The following is a 20,300-nucleotide window of genomic DNA, read 5'->3' on the forward strand; positions in this document are numbered from 1 at the left end:
ACCAAACTATTCATCAGAGACATCTTAGGAACCTTTACATTGGCTGAAATGCAGACTGCTTGACACATTCAGCCCTCCACTGTCACTTAGTGCTTTGCTCAGCTTCTTAGGTAGTCCACTTTAAAAGCCCCTTTTCTTGGCCAATGTCTTCAGCTGGAATAAATTTTGCTATTTGGATTGTTAGATAATGTGTTTCAGTGGGGCCATTTGCTTCTCTCATAACCAGCAATGAAAGCCTCTTTTGTTGTTCGAGATTATTTTCATCACCGTACAATGCAATGAGTACAACTCAAACGTGATCAGATCAGACTGATGAAAAGTAGCTTGTATTCATAAAGTTGAAGAAAAATTACCCAACATTATCAAACTTGCATATACCGTATTTTACGGAGTATAAGTCGCATTTTTGAGGGAAATTTATTTGATAAAATCCAACACCAAGAACAGACATGTCATCTTAAAAGGCAATAAAAATAGAATAGAGGCAACAACAGGCTGAATAATTGTACGGTATGCTAACGTTACATGACACATGACCAGCGAACTGAGAACATGCCTGGTATGTAACATAACATATTAAGAGTTATTCAGATACCTGTAGCATAAATAACATGCTAACAAGTTTACCAAACCTTCCGTGTCTCTTCAAATCACTAAACGCAATGAAATCTTCGTCCTCGATGTCGCTTGTAAACAACTCTGCTAACTCCAAAGGGAGAATAACACAGGCCTAGAGCGCCCTCTTGCGGTTTAGTGTGAAAATAACATGTGATATGATATAATGTGTTAATTTCCAAACATAAATCGCCCAGTAGTATAAGTCACACCAAACTATGAAAAAAACTGCGACTTTTAGTCAAGAAAAAACAGTAATCTGAAAAGTGTGTTAGTTGCATGTAGTTTCATTAAGCCCCTGTAAGTTAATAGTGTACATTTAGCTTAATACATCAAAATACTTTTGTCAGTTCTTGTTGTCTGTTTTGTGCTCGCTTTGGACATCCAGGTGGAGAGCAAAAGTGAAGTGCAAAAAAGTCTTTCAGCAGATGAAGGTGCAGACTTCGACTGAACAAATCTAACAGCCAGAGCTGGTTTCACAGCTAATGTCATTCTTCTGGGAAAGAAACTTTTGCTCCAGGCACAAGACTTCAATTTCAGGGTATTCTTTTTCAAGGATTTACCCAGCAGCTCCATCCAACTTCATATCAACTCTGATCAGCTGTCTTGTCCTTGTGTCCTGTCCATATAGCACAAAGATTTTCCTATCAAATTGTCATACTGTTTTAGATTTGTTTTCCGAAGCAAGATCTGAAATGCCCTCCATGCTTTGATTTCCACTTCACTGCTATGCACTGCCTGTAACATAATGTATAAATAAAACACAGGGCATTTTGAATTTATAATAAATCTGAATGAACCATCAAGGTGCAATGTTTCTCTGCTGGTTCTAAAAATGTTAATAATTAAGATTTGGATAAAGCCCTGATTGTTTCTTATCTGTGCTATATTTACTGAGAAAAGCTAAGTACAGTACCTATTTTGGAATCTTTTTCAAAGGGTTTCTGGTCCTCTACGAAAGTCTCTTGCTTCTGACTGCTGAACCGACAACTGGAAGAAGTTTAAAATACTTAATCTTCAAAGTAAAAAAGAAAATTAATTTGATTTATTAAATATTTCAGAAAGCAAGAAGGCCTTCAAATGATCAATTTCTTACAAATAACTCTCCAAAGACAACAAAACAAAATAAAAGTAATTATGTTTATATAAATTTTATTATAAAAGTGTTTATTGTCAGGTTGATGTTGCAGATATGAAACTCAAGAAATTCTGACTGTTCTGAATGGTTCAATTTTATTTATTTTTTGTCCTTTTTTTGTCTTTTGGGCTCTGAGTGAGTTATAACCAACATTCAAATAATTTTCTGCCTGCTTTACACAGCCCGTATTTAATACTGAATCATTCCCAATCATATTTTGCTAAACTGATGAAACAGATATATCACCTTAATTCCAATGTACAAATTCAAGAAACTGGCAAATTCTGAATTAATTTTCTCATTTTCTATATTCTGAGACTTCAAATATTCCAATCCTGTAGGAATTACAAATAAAATTTGGCACAAACTGTTGCATACAAATCCCTTGCTTGTATGTCAAGATGGATGTGAGGACTTTTAATTTTGACTACAGAGTTAAAGGGATCCACGATTAGTTGCAACAAAAGACTTTATTTGAGAAATATTTATTTTAGATGTAAAGACAGTAATAACTCTTTACTGTTTAGCTTTAATAAAGATTTGGCGCCTGCACTGCATTCTGGGTAAATGACATATACTACCTTTATTATTGATTGACTTATTTTTTGTCGTATCGTGTCGGCATGCTGAACTCGAAGAGGGCCTCTTAAAGCGCATGCGCAGGGATGTGTGCTCGCTGCGCATGTGCGACTCTGATAGCGTTTGCTGCACAGACCCGCGTGTGGACAGAAACTGTCGGCATAGCATTTGGGTTTGAAGGTAACGACCACCTGTTTGAGTCATATGTGTATGAGAAAAACTGATGAACGTTTTCTGGATGATGTGTTGAGGGCAGGAGTTGTGTTTGGCTCTATCACGATGCATTTTTTTTATGTAGGAAATGTTTCAGACTCGCCGCACAATTTCTTCTTTAATTACAGCTAACAGCGACACAGTGTGACATTGTCTAAATTTATATTAGTCAAATGCAACACGATAAACAACAACCCGGGTAAAGTTAGCCAGTTCGGAACGTACGCGACATTTATCAACCCAGCATGCATTGCGCATGTGCAAAATGGCGACCTCCACAAGTGAAAATTACACCATTTAAGTAATTGAGTTTTTCGTATCACAAACAGTATTTTTTATTTATTTTTATTTTATTTATTTTTTAGCTAACAGGAACACTACAACATCTGTAGGCCAAATTGTTGACATAACTGTGGATCCCTGTTTTCAGGAGCTTCTAAATCCTAAAAAAATGGAAAATATTGTAAGAAATAAGATTATTAACAGAACACGAGAACTCTCTCATTTCAGACAACATTTTAAGAAAGTCCATTATTCAGCAAACAAATTCTGATGAAAATGCTTAATTCTTCTGTAGGTTAAATGTTGCTGTCTCTTGTGTGTGCACTTTATGGTTATGCACTCCCACATGGAGGATTCTTGCTGTCTTTGTGGTGACCCATTACTGTTTAAATGCATCTCTCCTTTAAGACATAGCTATAAAAAAAAAATCAAAAGGTTCGGGTTACGATAACCTTTTGCTGGGTTGCTCATTGACAGCCAGTTTTGCATGCAGTGCTGCATCCCATGAGAGATTCATTTGTGTGTCTGCTCTATTACCAAGAAGGCGTCATAGAACAGAGGAAAAGAACAGCTTGAGGTAAAAATTAGCAGCATTATGTCATTTCAATGTTTACTTCACTACCATCAAATATTTGTCAGGCTCTTATGTTTTGTTTTTTTCTTTTTCTGATTTCTGTGTTTTCCTTCGTTATTCTTATTTTGATATGATCAGCCATGTTTTTTTTTTTTTTTTACTAAGTTCAGTCTGCGTTTAGTTAGATTGCATTTATTATTTAATCCTTGTATTTAGTTATTCTTTGTTACAGTTACTTTCATTTTCCTGTTTGTTCAAGTATAAAAACCACAACGATGGAAGCAGTCGTTTCTTTATGAACAAGGAATAAAGTTTGCTGAGATGTATTTGTGAACAAACCAAACACAAACATTTAACTCATAGCATCAGATTGCATATATGGTAACACAACATTCAAACCTTGAAGAGTATTGTTTTTTGCATTTTTACAAAGTAAACTTGCCAATTTTCCTAAATCCTAAATTGAGATGTTCAATTTAAGATAATTTCTGATTAAATTATTAAATCATCTAATGGCAGCATCCTTCTCAGTAAACAAATGAATGTTAGAATTATAGATCTATGGTCTGTTTTTTAGAAGAGAATTGCATAATAAGCTCTCAGAAGTAGTCAAACATTTTAATAAATATCTGGTGGCCTCTGCCAGAAAACTGAAAATGAAAAAAAAACTAACTAATTTTAGCAAGATAAAGATCTAAAACACGCAACCACAGCAATGTTGAAATGGTTTACTTAACATAAAATGAACCTGCTCCCATGACCAAAAAAATCTGTAGCTTCTGCTGAAGAGAAGAAAACATTGGAATGGATGGTGAGGTTCTGGTCAATCTGATGAAATGGTGCAAATAGGAATAGTCAGGCTTTCCGTAATCTTCAATCTTTTAAAATGTTATAGATGATTTGCATTTTGTTCTTAACACCTCAGAGGTGCCCACAATTGTCTAAGAATTGATCTTGTGAAAAACTTATTTCTGAACACCGGGTGTTTTCCCATGAGGAAACGAAACAAACAAAAAAACCCTGAACTCATTTGAATGAAGGAGTATATTTTTACCCTGGTCAAAAAAAGATGGAATTTTAATTTAAAATGAACCATAATGTTAACCTCAAGGTTTTGCTTCTTTGTTGTCATTGCAGATGCCACTGCGTCTTATACATAGTTACCCAGAAGCCTGAATCCTTGGGCGGACTCCACTGCATCGGCTTCCAGCCACAGTTAATGCCTGCTGCCATTCAGCCAACCCACACATCATCTTTGGCAGATCCATGTTGACTCTATCTGTTCAAAGACTCAATAGTCTCAAGCTGCTTCTTTGAGGACATCAGAAAGAGAAGGGAAAAGTGGAAAAAAAAGAAGATTGCTGGGGTTTGAAAATCTTACTCCTCTATGAATTCCCTTTTTTTTTTTTCCGGATTCTGATTTCGTGAAGTGGAAAAAACCTGAACTGACACCAACCCTAAGCCTTGACATAGTGGGTGAAATGTAATTGAAAAAAAAACAAAAATATTGGACACTTTTTCCAACGAGCCTCCCCGCGGTGCTGAGTCACAGAAGGTGACATGCTTTTCATCCTATCATGTAGTCACAACAACTTGAGGAAACCTCCCAGAAACTTTTCTTCCAAACACTCAGCTATTTTTAACAAGCTGATGCACAACACTGAGTCAATCAGCTGAGAAGAGTGCCACTGGTTATTATCAGCCTGTGCACTTCCTATTTACATCTTTAATCTTTGTTTTCTGAGTAATTATCTTTTTAATTAATGGCGACAGAGGCGTGAATTCCTCCCTGCCACCTTCTTCAGCTCTTTCCCTTTTCACCGCTGCTAGAGACACCTGAAACCAATTAATTACAACTGATCTAGTTGTGCATTAGACACAAAAAGAGCTGAAGTGATTAGATGTAAATACAAAGAGAGTAAAAGGCGACCAAGAGAACGGAGAGGGTGAAAGAGATCCCGCTGGTCAACCTATTTGATAAAAGGGAGGATCAGAGGGCAGTGGAGGATATGGCCAGATTAAGGTGCCAACACGCTAAGATAATAACTAGTTGTGAGTCAGTGGGAAAGATTGACTGCAGGAGCCCAGAGTCTTGACTGACAGGCAAAGGACTCATTGCCATTCTTTGTGCTGTGTCAAGCATAGCACCACAGAGAGAGAGGAGAAACTCCTGGCTGGCTGCCACAATCAGGGCCAATTAGGAGAATTTGATTATATGCCTTAATCTTGGCAGTCAGGTGGAAAAGCAGTCAGACAGAGAAAGAGGAGGCTGAGCAGGTGCCACCGATACACACCATTATCTCCGTCCATCTCTAATTGAGTTTGTTTCTGCCCCTGTGAGTGTCTCATCTCCAAACAAGAGTTTTAAGTGGTGGAGGTTCTTCAAGAGAAAACAGGAAAAGAGGGAGAAAAAACACTTTGTGTTTTCCTTCGGAGACATACAATGACTGTATTCTATCTCCTTTATCTCTTTAAACCTATTTTCCATCCCTCCCTCAAGATTTATCATCCCAGCTTGGACTTGTCCTTTCTGGAAGTTTCCCTGCAGCTTCCTCTATCTCCATATTGAGCTTGAGATAAAAGCAAGAGAGGAACTGATAGGCATAGAAGGGAAAAGAAGCAGCAAGGTACTGAATCCGTGGAGGACAGAGCAGACTTTATTTCCTTCCTCAATCTCAGACACCCCGAGGCTCCTGCCCAGTGTCCCCAAAACTGCACTTCCTCTTTTTTAAATTTCCTTGTCTCCTTTGGAGCCCGTTTCCCTGCTCCCCTCCTGGATCATACGCTCCATCCTGGACCTCACCAAGATTAAAGTGGCCCCAGTTATCCGAGGGAATCCTTTGATATCGGCTCCCAGTGTTGTCATCATAATTCTGTGAGTACTAAAGACGGTCATTCTATTATTTTAATCCTGCTTCATTCAATGACTTCTTCTTCTTCACCATAACTGTCTACCATTGGTTGTCTTAATTTTTTAATTTTTAGTGCTGTTTGCTTACTGAGTCTTAATGTTGTTTGATACTGCAGATACTGTTCATCTGTGATTTAAATTTTTCCTTTTAATCATTTTTCTAATGTTGCTGTTTTTGACCTGTCTATCTCAAACTACATACCAAATTGAATTTCCCTTCATATAAAAACCTCTCAGTCCAGAAACTGTAGACAACGTGATTGTACATTTTCAACAGAAGGACAAACAGTTAGCCTTGGTAAATGACCAGTGAGACAAATGCAGAGCTATAGACAGCTTGTTTAGCATCATCCATAAAAACAAATAAGGTCACAAAAATGTTGTGTTTGGAAGTCTGCATATATAAATTTGACCACTTGGAAATCCTACAAACACACAAGCAATGTAGACTGCTTAGTTTTACAATGTTGGGAGAAAAAAGCAAGCAGATTGAGAGTTTATTAGTTTCAGTATGAATAGACATTGGAAAGGCAGTTGTAATCAAACAGGACATAAATACTCTGTTTTTTTTAGTTTGTTGCTATGCTTGTTTTTTCTTGTAATTTTTTTTTTCTTGTCTATTTTTGCCTTAGCTCCATAGTGAGAGCTTACCTAACACAATAGGGGCTTTTTCATCAAACCAACTCCAGTGCTAAACTGGTTCTTGTTTAGCAGCAGTTTTTTTGTGTCTTCACCACCACAAGCTCCAGTTTGGGTACAGATCAACTGGTTCTTCCCAAGCAACGTTTCTTACCTGGCCTAATGGAAGAATGTCTTTTGTCAGGATCTGGGGACAGGCTCATGACCAACAACCAGTCAATCAAAATGTTATTATTGGAATGTCTAAAACTCTTTATTTTATTTTTATTTTTTTTACTTTTTTTTAATCAAAAGTTGATCTTTCCTTTTATTCACAATGTATTTCTAAGAAGAACCAAAATAATAAAGATCCAACAACCAAAAAATACTTTCTGTAAACACTACAAACACCTCATGATATACCATTGTATCATATGTTAATTAAGATTACAATATAAAAGACAAATAAAAGCTAAAATGAACATGATGTACTATGAATATGCCTACCATCAGTATAAAAGACAGCACAGCCTTCTAGGTCTTCTATGCGCTGCAGAGCAGCAGCCAGTTGTTCTTTGCAAATCTCCAATTCCTTTTGAAGATCATTTTGCTTCATTTTTTCATCCTCCAGTTGCTTTTGGATATATTTTAACTTCTGTTCGGCTGCCCTGAGCTGTCTTCCTCGTTTTTCAATTGTCTCCAGACTTCCCTGGAAGGCCTCATGTACACTGCGTTCCAGGGCTTCCCGAGATACAGATGTATCTCTGCAATGGTACTGTAAGAAAAAAAAAAGATTAATTATTAAAAATATTTTAAAATGAAAACTAATACTTAACTGAACAGCTCCAAATAATAAAACCTATTAAAAATCTAATATGAAAACTACTTAATCACTGTAAATGCTTAATGCCACACATGCTTAGTTTGTAAGCAAAAGTTTAAAACAAACAAAACATCTAAAGATAACTTAAAACTTGGGAAAGAAAAAAAAATAAACCCTTTAAGAAGATAGTAACATATTAAATATGTGAAAACTGACTGTCGCCGATATTGTCACATATTGTCGGTCACTCAACAAGAGACATAGAGGGAAAACAATTAAATAATAGGCCTGTCACGATAAATCAATTAATCCCACAATACATTAAAACTATCAACCTTATTTCAATTATCGGCTTTATTGTTTCTTCCTGCCTTTTTCTCTTACTGTTGATGACACTGAATGAAAAAAGGCTCAACTCCGGTGCTCTCCACTGACCCTCCCTTCCTTATTTCCTTAGTGTAATGCCCAACGCGCGCTGCACGATCTTATGTCGCGGATTGTGTCCCATTATCAAACCCGAGAGACACATTAGCCGACAGAAATCCTCAGTATAACGGTTCGATCGAAACCGTGTTGTGTCCTACAATGGACACAAAATAATAAGTCCAGTTCACTAGTTTTGAAACCAGGCATTAATCAATTCCTTACTACAATCTACCTGCAATGCATGTGGCTAGTGTCAGTCTTGACTGAATGAAAATCATTAGAAAGTATTTATGTCACGTTAACGAAGAACAGTTGAAAAGTTACCGGGTTTTCTGGTAGAAATTTCGCTCCAACTCTTCCCCTAGTTATTTATATTTTCTTTGCACGAAATGTTGAATAAACATTCATGTTTCCACATATCATCTCCGATGTCTGCTGGACTTCGGGTTGCACCGTGTCAGCTGTTCAGGATTCCCTCCTTGTTTCCTCTCAGAAAGCAGGAGGAGAATCCGCACTTTAAGATTGGCTACCAGTCATATTAAACAGGCTGCGTAAAGCTCCCAGTCTGGATAAATCCTTGATTTAGATCAGAGCAGCGACAACGATCTACCATAATACACAACACAAGTGAAAATCTCAGAATGAATGACGTTCTAAGATTGTCATTAGGGGTAAAAAATCCTGTAGTTTGAACTATTGCATCAGGCAGTCGGATTCTTCTCTATTTAAATCTAATGATTACTGAAGGGCAATATACTATACAGAATTCATAATCTGCTCTCTTTTGGTTGAATGCAGTATTTATTTCCACTTTGGCCTTATGATGTTTAGGTTTTATTCAAGTAGATTTATTGTTAATGGAGACTGAGAATCTATTTTATTTTTGGTTTTGGTTGTTTTATTTATTTTGTGTATCAGTCCCAGTGTTAAGTGTTCTTTTGAAAGTAAAATGCATCTCTTTGGAAGGAAATCGCAGGTATTATTACGTAATTTCCATTAAATCAATGTAAAAAGGTCTTCAAACAATATTATCGTTTATCGCAATAATTTTTTTAGAGAATTAATCGCCCAGCAAAATCTGTTATCATGAGAGGCCTATTAAATAACAAAAGATAGTAACGCAAAGTGATTTTGAAAAGTAACTGTAATCTGATTACTGGATTTGAAATACCAATGCGTTACATTACTCGTTACTGAAAAATGTGGTTCCACGTTGGTAATGCGTTACTTTGTAATGCGTTATTGAGAACCCTGGCTGTCAAGCAACATTGTAGTCCATTTAAATCAAACAAGAACACAAAAACCATAATACCACGATGTGGTGAAAAATATGTATTCCATGAATAACACCAAGAAAGAAATGCATATTACATGAACAGCTACCCTCATTAAAATACACAATTAAAAATAGTATTTTCTATTTAATCACTAAAAACAATTCTATGAATAAGAAGTCTTCACCAAAACAAACTATACAACTTGAACATCTTGAACAAAATATTAATTAAATAAAATTATGAAAAAATAGAAAGTTAAATATTATTTATCACTCTACAACAATGTATTTTTAATATTGCTTTATCAATTGATAGGTCTTCTCTTTTTAATCACAATCTACCAAAACTTAAATAATTTATTAGATATCAATATTTATGTTCCCTTTATTGTTGAATGTTAGCAAAGCAGAAATTGTGCACTTTTGAATGTCTTAAACAAAATGTTGGAATTGTGTCTTTAATGAATATCACAAAGAATGCAACTGCTTCACTTCAAATGAAAACAGTCTTACATAAAACATTTAAAGCTGTGTTATATCAAACGCATGACGCCTGAAGTTCAAAAAGTAGCCTATGCACAGAACACGCCGATGTTGTCAGGTTTACATTAAAATATGTGGAGTGTCGGAGGCGCTCGAAGCATCGAACGCTATACAGTTCAAATCGTGTAACGCTAACGAAAACAAACGTCTCTGAAAATTAAAACGCAACATTTATAGTACCTACACAAATCCACTACACACTTAGGTTGTGTTTCTCCTCGCACTTAGCTTTCTGGATACCAGCATGATTTATAGCTTTCATGACCCCACCGCTTCGTTCCTGGTCTTACGCTCGCTCTCCCTGCCACATTGCGTACTTTCTTCATTCTGTACCATAATTTGAACTACTTAAAACTATGCAACCTCAGAGAGGAACTTCCAAGCAAAATACTTTTTAAAATTAGTTACCAACTAATATACTTACACAAGCAAGCTGGGCCGCCTTTTGCACGCCTTTGAGCTCAGGGTCGCTCAATTGAGGGAGCTTGTGAGGAGAATTTGCCATGTTCTAGAAAGCACAAAATATATAGTTAATAACAACTTTATAAAGAGAAAACACAATTAAAAACCTTAGCTTATCAATCAACAAATAGCATAAAAAATACCTACTTCTTTAACTCTGGTAGACAAAAACAAAATGTCCAAGAAGCAATTGAGTAGCTTAGTAAGAAAAAAGCTGAAATGGGCGGTACTAACAGAAATGCCCACCCTTCTTCACAAATTTAACTGGATAAATGTGGTGATGGACGACAGAAGTTCTTTTATTGATAACGCCCATTTAAGCTTTTACCCTTATGATTATAACCGTTATATTTTTACGCAACTATAAAACATATAAATTAAAAATTACTGACAAAAAAAAGAAACATTGATACTTTCTAATCAATAATTATATATGATTGGAAATCAAAAATTCTTACCTTTAAAAAGAAGTATTTTACCACTTTGGAGGTGACTCTTCATAATTCAGCAATTATATATATTCCAAAAGTACTACAATGTATATTACACACCACTTCTTATACATTGACCTGAAATAAAAGAAACAAAACAAAATACATCTGCAGATTTTGATTGCTTCACCTGGGAGTGCTCTTGAAAACACAATTAAGCTAATATCTGCATAAGTCACCAGATAAAGCATCACATACGTAACAAAGATGTATTTGCTTATTCTGTGTTATTTGCTTTTCTGTATTTGTTTTTTACTTTATGGGTAGTGTACATTTAAGATGAAAGTACGAGATTAATTTACGGCAACATTCCCGGGCATCTGAATTTCAGAGCTGCTGCAGAACTGAGATGTGCTCGTCTCTGCCTACCTTCTGCATATCACCTGACTCTTTATGCCTGACATATGATGTTTACCTGCTACTGCAATATTGTGGCCGATATGACCCTGCCATCGTCATTCTGGGTTAAAATACTAGTAAGATTCAACCTCTTTCATTCGTCTTTTTCGAATGCATTAGAGACACAAATATAGAGCCCTATATGAATTTTTTGTTTTTTTCTTTTTTCTACCAAGCTTCTTTACCTTTCTTTTTTCTCTATAAAGGACACTGAAAGGATTCTTCGAATATAAATTTCATTCTATTTTATTTTGAAATTGACAGGACTTGCTACTGAGAAAAATATAATTTGTTCCACACAGTTAAGAAGTGTATTTCAGTGAAATAAGCACAATGGAAATATTTCATTCATGTTTGAAGTTAATGTTATTGTTTTTTTGTTATTGTACAAATAAACTCTTTGAAGAAGTTAAGACGGCTTTGGATGTGTTTTAATACAAAGCACCACCAAGATTAATCCATCAGCTATATCTCCTGGATACATCGGCAGATCTGCATGAAATTTTTGATGTATTGTTGGGAAGCACTGCGAAACGCATCGAAGCATATTGCCTGGTGGTAGGTGCAGAAACGGCATGAAAGCTTCTGCAATGGGTGTGGCTGCCGAAGCATATGATGAATAACTATACTAGTATTTCGCCAGTCGGCATGGCGAAGTGACCTGTAACGCCATTGCCATATGTTTTGCTCAAAATTCCACATTTTCGGGCCCAGCTGCTCTAAACTCACAAGGATGGATCCTCATCCACTCCCCGACAGAAATCCATAACAATATTTGTAAGGCGTAGCCTAATTTCTCTCTAGCGCCCCCTAGAAAACAGCAGCCCATTAAATATAGGTTTTGTTATACAGGTTAACATAATAGAATAGAATATAGAATAGCATTATTGTCATTACAGGATTAATTGCAATAAGTAATTATACATTAATTATAATTATAAGTTTTCCTTTTTATATAATTTTCTTTTGTGGTTAGAGTACAAACATTAATTGATTTTAGTTAGAAATTATCGATCAGCAGTAACTGTTTAGAAACCATTTCAATAATTCGCCACTTGGGGTCAGTATTACTCCACCAATGAAACAGCGGATAAAGAGGATGAAGAACAATATCAGTATTTCGCCAGCAGGTGTCAGTGTCACTCCACCAATGACAAACAAATCAACGGGCGGATTGGCGTGAAAACTTTGTGAGAGGTTGCCGTGACATTTCTAAAAGGATAGAAATGTCTGAGATAATTTTTGTTGGCTTAAAACACGCAGTAAATGTAGCGTTTTGTCAATAACTTTCTTATTTACTACCGCAAGTAAATGCATCAATTCCCCTCGTCCCTGGTCAGTCAAGTGTAAAATCAAATTTAAGCAATTTGATTGGTTGTGATGGACTAAACTTTCCTGGAGCTGCTACATAATAGCAGTCGGCCGGCGACAGCTGGTGCTGGTAACTTTTACTGAACATCTTGCCTGGTTTTTGGAGCCACAGAACCGGACTGCGCTCAACATTTTGCTTGGGTTTTGGAGCTGCAAATCCGAACCACGCTCGTGAGCAAGAACCAATGAATCTGCACCACATTTTTTTGCATCGTCAAGGAGCGCCGCCGAACGCATCGATGCGTACCGCCTGGTGGACGGGCGCAGGAACTGCGCAACAACTTCTGCGTTAGAAAGTGGGCAGCGTTGAACTTCTGTGTTAGAACGTGGGCAGCGTTGATGGAAACTGAGCAACAGCTTCCGCGGTGCGGACGGAGGTGCTGAAAACTGCGTGAGAGCTTCTGTGGTGGCTGGCGTCAGGCGGCGGTTGCTAAAACCCCGCGGTGGCAAATAGGCCGGAGCGGCGCTTGGCTGCGAGGGCGGCTGCTTGCAGCTTTAATTAAGTTTATAATTTATTTTAAAATGAAGAACATTTAAAGCACTGACGTTTAACATTAATAACACATTTGCTTAGCATGAGAAAAAAAAATTACATCCCCTTATTTTAAAGGGATTATCAGAAGATAATCTGAAGAGGGAGTATAATTTCTTGAGTTGAGGGGACACAGAAAATCCCCCTTTATAGTCAGCTGAGATCACAGAAGCAGATGTTTTTCTATGGCTAAAAAACAAGCAATTGTAGAACGAAGTGAAGTGGACAGTAAAAACATCAATGAGACTCATTGAACGAATATTAGCCAATAACGTCATTTAAAATGTCCTGGGTTACTGAGTTACAAATGCGCTATTAATTTACAGGCACATTCGCCAAGTTAGACCTCAGAAGTTAAAGATGGAAACGTTTTAAGATAATTTGAGAGAATCCCTGAAACAATTATTAGTAACAGCAGTAATATCCGGAAAGCAGGATTAAATGATATGGATGAAAGCATAGAAAGTACAGAAGAGTGGAACTGCAGATTACTCTTGCTTATACAAGGATTGGGTTTACATTACTTTTTCATTTTGGACAGGAAACTTCAATCTTTAATGATGATACAGCAAACAATAGCAGCGACAAAATAAGTTCTGAAGTGTATAGAAAACATTAAATGTGCCACTTTGAAGAAAGATGCAACAAAATTGATTTGGAGAGAACAACAAAGGCAACAAGTGGAAGGTTTTGAGTATCCCATTAAATAGTAGAATTAGCAAACTCCACGTTTACCTGATCTTATTTATGTGAGGAGGACTTTTGTTGGCATGCCTCTTAGAGAACTGGGTAGTAGCTTTATTTTTATTTGCTAAAGTTGCTGTGTGAAAGCTTAAAATACCAAACATTGTTTAGGCCATGCTGGCAAAATCCAGTCCGTCTCTTTCATTTGTGCTGAGAGGCATAGAGGGAGAGAAAATAACATGGTGCCAGGAGCAGCAGTATTAACCATTAGCATCACCAGACACGACAAAGACGGGTGGTGTTTTTTCTGAATGACATGTCTCTCTCACAGTGTTGCTCAGGATCGCTACCTGTCGGACAGTATTCCTTCCTGAGGTGAATGGGGAGACTGCTGGTGTGTGCCAACTGATGAGAACATTTCTTTAGAGCACTCTTTCATTGCTTTGATTTTGCTCATCTTGACTGTCATAATCTGACCATGTTATGAATTATGTTTTAGATCAGAGTCAAAGTCAAGTGCCCTCTGCACCAGTCTGATTTTCAGCATCTCAGGAAGCTCCTGGTTTGTGTTCATTTCTGTAAAATTTCAATTGTTGGTGATAGTCTGTCTCAGTGAATACAGATTTTTGTGGCCTCCATAACATGGTGGCAGTTCATGGATTTTAAGCTTGACATTTATATGTTCCATTCTATTTTTAATTTTTTCCCAAATAATTAACAAACTTTTTTCTGCCTTTTTTATTTTCTGGCTTTTCTAAATTGAGTAAACTTTTGTCTTTAGCAGGTGGGTGTGCTTCTTATATAAAGTTGTTTCAGTAATTTTGATTTGGTTGTGGCTTGAAATTTGACAGGACTTTTGAGAATTTATATTTTCTGTTTCAATTAATATTTTCTGAATGATTCGTCTTCGTCTCACAATCAATTGTTTCCTTTCTGTGTTACAATTTCATGGAAGCCTTTGAATGTTTTTTTTTTCTTTTTTGTGTTCTTTATTCATAGATGTATTAGTTGAACAGCCACTGAAAGTGTTTTTCTAATACCACAAATATTTATGGCTCCAGCTCTGCCTTTACTCAGTTAACAATATAACAAATGAAACATAAGATTGATTTAAAACACTTATATTCAAAGATTTTTAGTTGAACATTGTTCAGAATGTGGCTACTGGTGATTGTAAACGTAAAGTGCATTAGGAATTTCTCAAATTGGAGCAGTGTTACGATGCTTGTTTTAAAACAAGGTAAACTGAGAAGACCATCACCTTGTCTAACAATCGTCATAAATGCATTTAATGCATAAATGCTGTTAAAGAAAGAAAAATGTCTTAAAGTTTTCTTTAAGACATCTTTAAGACATTCATGCACTGGTATCACACCAGTGCATGAATGGGCACAAGCTTAAATGAAGCAGTTACATTTATTCAAATTAATTAATAGTGCAGATAAATAAAGTCTTGTTTCTTCTTTGCTGTTGAATATCAAAGAACAATTATCTTCTGCTTGATGAAAACAGTAATGAGCTAAAAACGCTTTAATCAAAAACAGTTTTCTGAGCTCAAATCATAATGCATCTAAACTCCAGCTGCAGAGTTTAGATTTTGTCAGCATACTAAGGCTTAAAGCAAATTAATGGTTTCTTCAGGAAAATAAAGTTGATTTTTTTTAAAGAAGATGTCTAAAGTAGAACCAATGTCTTCTGGAACTTTTGAAACATGTTCCCACAATAGTTTTACATGTATGCTTTTATAATAGAAGTAGGATATGCACAGGTTATCCTAACATACACATTCTATCTCTATTATGTTGAAAATTAAGCTTTTTTTTTTAGTCTACACTTTATTCACAGTTACACTAATATGTGTTCTTCTTATAAAAATATCTGTGATTTTTACCAGCTGTTCTTGTGAAAGTTACTTTACTAATACTGTATTGTCATGACTTCAACTTATCCAATTAATTTGTACTTGGTGCTCATTTAAATGCCATCAGTGTGGCCAAAAAGTTTTCAGTTTTTCACACTTACAGACAAAAACCTAAACTTTTCTTTTTAACCCAACAATGTGGCTTTATATTTAATTTAAATTGCAGGCACAATTCTCAGTTTAAGAGAAAATCAGTTTTAATTAAAAGTGAGGAGACTTGTCAAATGTGGAGATACAATCTTAAACCATTTGACTCCGAGTAAAAAAAGTAGATAATTCATCCATTTGTCCTCCATTAGCACAATATTTGATTTGCCTTCTCTGTTTCCCCTTCTGTCCAACTTTAATATGTCCTTCATTATGCCTCTTTCATCCAAATGGATCTTCTCTTCCTAAATCTGCCTCTGCTCCCTTCGGTAAATGTGTGTCGAGGTGCATTATTGTGGGTGTTTGGTCAGGCACTGTACTCACTGCATTCAGTCTTTCATTTCTTTGTGTGATAACACTAAAGGCATCGGAAGTAATGTTCCTGCGTGGGTACATGGAATCAATAAGGTTTTCTTCAGCCATTGGAAGTCTGCATAGGCCTATTTTTTCTGTGGATGAGCAAATATTTCTGAGCGTATCTGCAGAGCTATAGGGAATGTGAGTATTACTTTTGTTTGAGAATTCTGATTTGAAGTAATCGTAAGGAGCTAAATGATAATATGAGTTCCAGTAAAAGCTGTGTAGATGAGTGAAGACCATATTAAATTATTTAGCAAATATTCTGCTTTTTACTGAAAATGCAAAACTTATGCAGCTACATGCAGGACTCACAAAAAGTTAGGGACATTCAGATTCTCCTAAAATGCACAAGATTTGTACATGAGGTTGATGTGATCTCTAAACTTTTAAACGCAGATGTCCAGTTCTTCAGTGGTTCAGTACTTTTACACAACTTGAATATTGGTAATAAGAAACTTTGTGGAAAAAAATTACTACAGGTGATTAATCCATGATTTGGCCAATCAATTTTCTGGTTCAATCAGAATTGGTTATCAAACATTCCCTATCATCCTGCTGTTCACATTTTAAAATCACGAGACCACTGCGAGATGGAAGTGGCCGCAGAGCTTAGTGGCTGCTCAGTGTCATCAGCAAGTGTCTGAGATAAAGCAAAACTGAAATGGCCACAAAAAAACATAAAAGTGGACGTCCTTTGACCACATGCCCAACTTATGATGGCTTCATTTTGCAGAACCAGATGATCGCAAGGTTATCAATGATGACAATCCTCATTTGTACCTGTCCTCCTCCGCCCTCAAATGCATTTTCCTTACTAACTGGTCACAATTTGAAAGGGAACAGTATTTCCATTGGCTTAACTTTTTGATGAACACATTTACACTTAACATATTTCAGTATAAATTACTTTAAATGTTTAAATTAGCTTAGATAAAAATTAAAACTTCTTGATTTAGTGTTTTCTTGAATTCTTTGATATTTTCAAATGTTCTCCTGAAGGTATCTCATCTTATTTCGCTAACCGCTGCAGACATTTTTGCACTTTGTCTTTTAAACAGTCAAAACTCCACAAGTAAAATATTTAAACCCAATCTGCTTGAAATGCGGACATTTGTGTTGTCGTGGCTAAATGTTACCCATAAGCTATTAAACTCACAATGACGGAGACACTTTGAATTGGAATGTCTCTGCTTTCAAAGTTAGCCACATCCATCTTGACTCGATTAGACTCTGCAATCAGTTGCGGCCCTAAAGAGCCTCTGTCTCGGGGGACGTATTACCTGTAGTAAGGAATGGTGGAGAAAGATAACGATTATGGATCCTCCATCATATTTTCTACTTTCGTTCCTGCTCATACTGCCGGTGGAGAGAACTTGGTAGATGGAGGTCTGAAGGGAGTCGAGCCCCACCGACTCTGTCTGGGCTGTGTGCTGCATTGCATTGATAATTGAGGAAGCCATATTGATATCCTGCCCTGCTGCAATGAAGGAAAATCACCCCAATTTACTGTTAATGCCTGAGAATGGAAGTGGATGGCTTTAGCAGACAGAATTGTAGTTTTGATGAGAGTTCTCGCTGTGAAATCAGAAGAAACAACAGATTTAAATCAAAGGACGTAAGGAAGGATTAACTTCTGCTGTGTTGGATTACAGACTCTGAAAAAGTCAACCAAAAAGTGCTCTTGTTAAGAAATTGCCCTCATGTTTCCCTAGTAATATTCATTGCAGAAGCTGAGCTGCTGTAACAGCTGAGATAAACAAGACAAGAAGGATCAAACTGCTACTTAGAGGGTATTAATCATCAGGAAGCGCTCATTACATCATTACTACTGTTTATCTAGGTTACTATTCAGCAAAGACGTTCTGTTAGTAACCTACGTAATAACATTTCTTTATATTCTGTTTGAAAATACTTGAATTGCATTAATCTTTGTAGTTGGAAAATAATTTTCTTGCCAAATAGTACTTGTGAACGTGCTTTTAATTCTGTCTTTGGAGCTACATTTGATCCAAGGAAAGGTGACTTTGAATACTATAAACTATTTTCTGTAACATCATTCTACTAATTAGGTTAGCTGACCCTATGTGGGAATCACAGAGAGGTGTGCAGTCAGTCATTGGGTGCATAAGCTCATTATAAGTAAATCAAATATTTGCTGAAGCTCTTGATAGTATTGGCTGAAACAGGCAGACTGAAAATACTCTTAATTTCACCAATACGCTTCTTCTGACTGGAAGTACTATTTCTGATTTGAAGCGGCCGGAGTCCTGACTTCTGATCTGATGGAGAATCTGCAGACGCAGACTAAAGATTAATGTGATAACGAGAACGCCTCAACATTAGCTCATGCACAGTTGTCCATCCACCTCTTCCTCATTAATTCCTTGTCTATATTCTGTGTATATTGCATATACTCATCCAATTTTACACTGATTCATTAAAATTGCATCAAATAATATGCAACATATTGATTTCCGTTACCCATTTCAGGGTTACATTTGCGGCTTGTCCATGGATGGTGGTGTTTTGTCCTAACACTTGTGTTGATGTTCTCCTCTTCCACATTTATTCAGTTTCTGTTTAATTGTGTCTGGGTGTGAATCCCAAGGTTACATTATAAGCCTTCAGAAAGCTTTTGATTGGTTCTTGACAGAGTGAATAATAAGATTTTAAAAAAGCAAACTTTTTTGCTGTGCTGAGTGATGGAGGTCAACCTGGAAAGATTTAAATTATTATTAAGTTATTACCTTACATTTATTGCTCCTGCGTTGATAATTACAAAGGGTCATCTTCTGTGCCAAAACACAGAAAAAAAGATCCAATTCAGAGCAGATGTTGATTTATAGTCAACCTTAAAAAAGGTCATTTTTTTTGCTTACAAGGAATTGTGTCTATAGTGGAAGCATGGTTGAATTATTCATTGAGACTCCTGAAAATCTGATTTGACTGTAATCAAGAGGTCAGAGTTTGTTGTCATAAATGCATTGAAACATTTCTACTTTGCTCCACAGACACAGCATTTCAAATGAAATAAATGTTTAATATATATTGCATTAAACATAAAACTGAGGAGAACAGTTTCCACAGTACAGATGCTAAATACAGAGAATGTGAGGTGATGGTTGTGAATTACTGAGAGAGAAGTAATATCACAGATAACAAATGATTTATTGGAATTTCTAATATGTCAAAAACAGAACCTTGTACCCAAACTCCTAAAAAGACAACAACACATCCACCACACAAAGCAAACCATCCACCATCATCTGTCACCAAAAGCCATCCATATCACTATGAATATCCAAAAACATATCCCCAGACCAAACAATAAACATACTATTACTGTAGATACATACCTCTCCACTCTCTAACCTTTTGACCTTGTTTTCTTTCACATGCAAACAATAGGTATTGCTTATCTTGCAGATAAATATTCAAATCAGTAAATAGGTTTGATGAAAATTCACAATCGGACGGCTTTTTAAAATGTAGTTTTTTTTTTTGTCTCGTCTCTCCTCGTCTCTGCCAGATGATTGAAGTGTAACTAGGCCAGTTTGTTTTGCACAGTTTATTTTTTATTTCCATGCGCCTACGGCAGATGTCCTGTAGAGAGCTGAAGTTTATACATCCAATGAACTGTGCAATCTTAATCACACACCATTTGTTGACAAGTGTTGGAGGAAGATGTATGTTGAGTGATCGGTTCAGTCGGGCTGAAGAAGTAGAACTGCAGGAAGGTGCTGTAAATCCCTCTGTGCTTGTTGATGAATGGGGGGCATTTTACGAGCCATGCGTCTGCCTGAAGGTTTTGTGTCAGAAAAGATCCTGATATTCTAAATATAGAATGCAGTAAAATGAAAAAAAGTGAAGACGTCAGCTTATAAATGCCATAGTCTCTTTTAACAAGGATCAAATAAAACTGTGGTAAAATGGTA

General features: G+C 36.3%; 1 protein-coding gene across 1 annotated transcript in view; it reads left to right on the forward strand.

Annotated features, from left to right (window-relative positions):
- The first annotated feature begins 5,131 nt into the window (after nucleotides 1-5,131).
- Nucleotides 5,132-20,300, forward strand: part of LOC129353315 (glutamate receptor ionotropic, kainate 5-like) — a 177,649-nt gene continuing 162,480 nt past the window's right edge. The window contains exon 1 of the mRNA XM_055022595.1: nucleotides 5,132-6,276. The gene's annotated coding sequence lies outside the window, so the exon portion shown is untranslated. The remainder of the gene's footprint in view (nucleotides 6,277-20,300) is intronic.

Source organism: Poeciliopsis prolifica, unplaced genomic scaffold (genome assembly GCF_027474105.1).
Source record: "Poeciliopsis prolifica strain line A6 unplaced genomic scaffold, Auburn_PproV2 SCAFFOLD087, whole genome shotgun sequence".
Taxonomy (NCBI): Eukaryota; Metazoa; Chordata; class Actinopteri; order Cyprinodontiformes; family Poeciliidae; genus Poeciliopsis; species Poeciliopsis prolifica.